This window comes from Ixodes scapularis, unplaced genomic scaffold, assembly GCF_016920785.2.
Source record: "Ixodes scapularis isolate PalLabHiFi unplaced genomic scaffold, ASM1692078v2 PGA_scaffold7__128_contigs__length_106722199, whole genome shotgun sequence".
NCBI lineage: Eukaryota > Metazoa > Arthropoda > Arachnida > Ixodida > Ixodidae > Ixodes > Ixodes scapularis.
In genome coordinates, this window is record NW_024609882.1 from 83,075,076 (window position 1) to 83,080,800 (window position 5,725).

The 5,725-nt window shown below is 46.4% G+C and overlaps 1 long non-coding RNA gene across 1 annotated transcript; it reads right to left on the reverse strand.

The window, feature by feature from the left end:
• Positions 1-3,007: 3,007 nt before the first annotated feature.
• Positions 3,008-5,496, reverse strand: LOC121833286. The gene is made up of 3 exons (XR_006076610.1): positions 5,470-5,496; positions 4,683-4,757; positions 3,008-3,130 (listed from the first exon to the last, which is right to left on the reverse strand). It is a non-coding gene; the product is annotated as an uncharacterized LOC121833286 (long non-coding RNA).
• Positions 5,497-5,725: the final 229 nt, after the last annotated feature.

The window sequence follows — 5,725 nt, forward strand, 5'->3', positions numbered from 1 at the left end:
TAGTTCGGTTGCAGCAGCTCTAGTGGACAAACAGACTCGTTTCACAACTTTGCTAGTGCCAGCTTTTCGTTCAAAAGAAAAAATAAGTGCCTCACAGCTCCGCCGGGGAGCCAGCAGAAGGACCTGCGAGCAGGCCACTTATATCATGGACCTCCCCCAAAACTTGCAGGGATTAGCAGATATTCGCGACGCGGAGCATGTTGCTGTAAAACCTCCATAGTGTGAATACATCAGAAAGCGCCAAGCGACCTAGATGACCGTGATAAGGTCACTTTATTTTTCTTCATATATTAAAAACAAAGAAGGAGATAGGGCTTCTTCGTTTCGGTTTTGCGCTCGAAACTTCACGTTCCTAACGCTCGAGCTAGTCGAACTGTGACCCTTCAACAGCCTATAACACTGAAAGTTCTGAAAGCCTTGGAATATTTTATCCTATTCATTTTGCCGTAGCAGATTGCAACTTCGGAAGCATAAGGTTTGAATGTCTCACCAAGTATGAGACATCTGTGAGAAGTGTGCACTTACTGCTGACTGCTGCCAACTTGACTGGAGTTAGGGCCCTCTCGGCCACGGCGCCCTTGAAGCGCCGTCATGGCACCCCTCACACTCGGCCCATGCAGGTCCTCCCTGCCGAAGATCAACTTCGTGGCCTCTTTAACGAAGATGGAGTCTCCCCGGGCTCCCCTGACGTAGGACAGTTTGTACTTTTGCACCAAGACACCGTGGCCAAGGTGAACCTAAAAATAGACAGAAATGCTCGACAGGAAATGCAGCCAGCCATTGGTCCCAATCACGATCTTTGGGAAACTTGTGCAGACGTATGCCGCACAATGACACTTTTTTTGGACGCAGGACATGCGGGGCAGCTCTTCACGCAACATCTTGGGGGTATTCTTTTCGGAGCCAATCACAGAAATTCACCCCGGGCACTCACTACTCATCTCCAACTTCTTAATGTACAGAACAACTCATCTTGAAGTGCAGAACAGAGAGCGGAACAAACATAACTGCAAAGGAATCGCATAGCAAACAGTTCCAGCCATGCATGTCGTCTGCTGTACACGCACAAAAAAAAAAGGACACGGAAGGGAAAACAAAAAGCTCACAGTCGGGTGTAGCCACGTGACTTCTCCCACTCACTCTCTCCTCTCCACTTCTCCGACCTCCGTGCACGGGTTTCAGTTTCGGTTCTGAGCAGTTTCGTTTTCTGGCTTTAATAAAAATATACGTGACACTGTTGCAAAATAATAATTATGTAGTCTTTCGACACCATAATAAATCGCCTGGCAAAAAATGAAACTTTTTTTCTTTTTGGGAGGGGGGGGGGGGGGTGTAAGTGTCCGTTTAAGTGAGTTCTGAGTAAAGAGGAAGAGCGAAAGAAGGGTACCAATTATAACAGAATTTTAGTCTGGGCTCGTGGTACACGATTTATGTAAAAGCTCGAAATAAAACGAGCACACTGGATAGAAAACATTTCAGAAAAGCGCCAATTAATTGGGAAGAAATATCTTATCAATGCCCGGTTCTACTCTTTACATTCATCAGCATTTTGAAGCAGGACGATGGTTCAATTTAAGGTTCCCTTTAAGGAAGCATACAAATAACCTCATTCAAGGAGCTGTGGAAACCATAAAATGTAGTCACTTGCCCAATACCTGAAATGAATATTCAATGAAATACTGAACTTACCTCATCATCGACCTCTGCAAGCACTGGCACACACTCGGGAGGTACCTCCGCTGGGCCTGCTAGAAGAATTGCTGCTGGAACAGCAGCATCAGCGGCCGGCACGGGTCGAGCGTGATCCACACCAGCTCGTACAACGTGAACTGGAACAGGAGCGCCAGCTGCAGGAACTGCTGCTGGACCAGCTGGAGGAGCTGACCCAACACCGCCAGACGGTACTTTGTCCACCGCAACATAATAAAACACTGTTTAGAAACAAGACACATTAGAGGAGTCGACAGATTTTTCGGACGCCAAAAATTCAGACATGCTTGGTTATTCGGACTTCAGCACTTTCCTGGTCCGTTGATGGCATGAGGGCTGCATAGTACTTCATGCCACAGAAGACTATCGGTAGTGTGCCTATTTGGTTTTCCGTAACACACCGGGACTGGAAAAGTGGTGCGAGCAGAACACAAAAAAAAAAGGACGAGACACAAAACCAAAAACGAAAAAGAGGAAAAAAGGAAATGCGTTCAAATTTGCCGGCAGTGGGCGGCAGAGAGCATGTTTACAAAAAAATAACGGTGAATAGCTAATGAATATTCATACCTAGCACTTCCGACGGTTTGCGAGATATAAGCTAAATCTTTCTGACGAAATCCAATGCTGTAGCAGATTGTCTGGCCACCTTTTAACCAGTTGCACAGTTGCGTCACTAGGCACAATTTGCCGCCCGATTAAAGTTCAGCCTTGTTGGTGCTGTGGTCATGCCTACGACCAGCTTCCTCACTCCCTCCTCCTCAACAAAAAGAAGTCCTTTGTCCCCAATGTCGAAAGGACGTGCGCTGGCCGGGCTCACCGGAAAGTGCATATTTACAATGTTGTGACCGACTTAACAAACTTTTACTTCAGGCCTAATCTATGCGCACAGAACATGGTGTCTTGGTGTGGACATGATTGTTTGACGAACTGCAAAAAAGATTTCTTCTGTCAAAACAACAGTGCTGCCAAGCAAAACGGGGTCATCGCCATCAGCAACAAGAAACAAACTCTCAAAACTCCATTTGCACCCTAAGAGAAGAAAAGGGAATTATAGACACCAACTCATTGATACATTGAAGCCACCCTGTAGTATATGCTTGCTTCTGTTTGCGACAAAAAAAAAATTAAAATAACTTTTGATCCCTCAGATAAAGTGCGAGCACATAATGTGTCGTGTGTGAGGTGGGCAACTGAAAGCGCCTCCACGCTTACCCAGTAGTGCCAGCAGCTGCTACTGCAGTCTTCCTGATAGCGTCCTCTCTATCTAGAGCTCCTGCTCTAGGTTCACCACCCTCTGCTTTGCCGACCGCAGTTTTGCAACCAGTCAGGCATGCTCCACAAGCGACACAGTGGCGGTCTTGTCCTCCGTCTTCTTTTTTCTTGTATTGCCACCCACTGCAGGGGATGGCGACATCTCAATCTGGAAAAGAAAAAAGGTCCACGCATTTCAATATTCATTTAATATAAACTTCCAACACAGGATTCGGACACACATAGTTCACATTAAATTGCCCCCCCCCCTTTATTTTCTAGGTGCATGATTCAGTCCTATACCTGTGATTGCCCCCTCCCCCTGAAAGAATGCTTCGAGATGCCCATGACCATATATCCGGTATTGACTGTCATTTCAGGAAATAATTGCTACATCGTCCTTTACACACTCTAGTGTGTAAAGGACGATACGTGTATCTGTTTGCGCTGTGTGTACCTGTTGGCAGAAAACACTGTATAGGTAAACGAAATCGTATGATAAAATATTGTGTTAAAAGGTACTTCTCAGTTAGTTAGAAAGTAAATTATGATTATACTACTTTGCACCCAGTGTACTTTCTATCAGGAACGTAAACTCTCAGTTAATTTGTACTTGCAATCCAGTACTTTTAAATACGATAGCATTTATAAGCAAACCCTATGCACTTTAGGCCTCTATTGGTCCGAGGATTTGTAACTGCTTTTGAAAACAGCATGTGCCGGCACATTATAATTCAGAAAAGAAAAACATGCCGCCGGCACTGTGCCTCAAACCCACAACTGGTGGGGTCTAAGCCGGGCATCGTATCCGCTTCACTACGAGCACATATGGGCAAGCCTTTGCGAAAGAGTTAGTACTGGGTGCAGGCAAGAGCTGCGTTGATGCACGTGCCAGTGACTCAACGCCGTTGTTGCCATAACAATGAGTGTCACATCTGGTCGCAGTCGAGCATAGCCACATCTGAGGAGAGCTCTGTGAACCAGACTTCAGCATTATCTATCGTTGTCGGTATGCGAAAACAGGTCTCACCAGAGGAACATACACGCAAGCGTCCTGAGGCACAGCGACATCAAAGTGCCTAGGGCACTTCGGAACAACATGAAACATGTTTGTTGAATGCTAGAGAGGAAAGTAGCAACAAGAGGACCATCGAAGCGGATGAAAAGATTCAAAAGAGGAAACTTTGGCTACAACGCAAGCAGGACGCCAAACAAACAAGGACGTCTTGCGATAGTGGAGAAGAGATGCACCTTCGAGTTCAACGAGATTGAGACTTAGAGCAGGTGAGGACGCCTCGTACGATTGAAAAGGGTCAAAATCACATATAATGCGGTCGAGAAACAAGCAGGAGAGTATCTCTTAATATTGAAGACGTACAAATTCGGCTACAGCACAATCGAGACCACGAGTGGCCAAGCTGCGGCTCTGTATGTTAAAGTGCGGCTTGTGGTCCACTTTTATAGAGCGCATCTACCCACCGGATCTGTGTAACAGAATAGCAAGCAATTTAAAGAAAAATGTCTATACAAATAGTCCTGACCAGCCATAATGAATGGACACAATTACTCTTGAGGGGAACAAAATGCAAGATATTCCTTAGCCTAACCGTGCAATTTTACCCGCCATTACTGCCCACTGGTAACAGAAGTGAAGTATGGTGCCGATTTGAAAAAGGGACACAAAAGACGAACTTAAGGCAGCTTACCTCGAACCAACTTACCTCGAACCTTGAGTCCAATATCATAGGGATGGCCACGTGCTTCTTTTTCAAAGCAGCAACCAGCTCACCTCGTGTCTGTGTAAGACAAAACATGCACACCGAGCTACATCTCAAAGTCGTTTTTGTCCACCTTCCCCCCCCCCCCCCCCCCATGTATCGAAGTTTATAAATATGAGCGTTCACCAGCTAGCCTGCGCTATAACCCTTGTTTCAACAAGTCTTTTCTTCTATATTTTTACAAATTAAATGCACCACCTAGTCGAACTTGTGTGGTAAAGTTGTCGTAGCTTACAAAGCCGATTTGTTGTGATTTACTTTAAATGTCGTGGCTGCCATCTGAAGCGCCCTGTAGTTCAGCAATGTAACACCCTTTGCTTTTGCCGCCCAGTTCTTTACAAATCCGCCGCAAGGACATATTCGGGCCCACCACATTTCGCGAATTCTAGACGCCGGAACGGGGGACGCCGGAACGGGTGCCCACCAAATTTCCGCTTTCCACGTGTCCTTAAATTTCGCTAATTTTGGGACGTGTAGAATTTGCCAAAAATTAGGGGCTCGCGAACATTAGGGAGTTCTCGTAGACCGCGTTTCCCCCTCTTCTAAACTTTCCGCAACGAAGAAGTTACTACTGCGCCTGCACGCCGATAGCCTTGACTGTAGAGTTCCAGGTATATAGCTGGTTGCGGAGGGCGTCGCGGGATGGCGAAAATGATCTACGAAAACTCCCTATTAACGGTTTGCAAGAAACGTTGTGCTTCGAGCCCCTGATGCGTAGAAAACAACTTACCATTCCCCGGCGCACGCTCCAACAGCCTCCCAGTAGACGATTTGCGGCACGTCGGGGTCGAAGTCGCCAACGCTCGCCGGCTTGAACTTCTTGATACGGTCCACGCTGACTATTGCCTTCGCGCCATCAACATAAATCACGTACGCTTAGTACGCTTAGTATGCTTAGTACATACACACCGATCGAGATAGCCCTAACGTCAATGCGGCTTTGGTTCAGAGCACTAAGCCCTTCACTCATCCAATCCAATCCATAT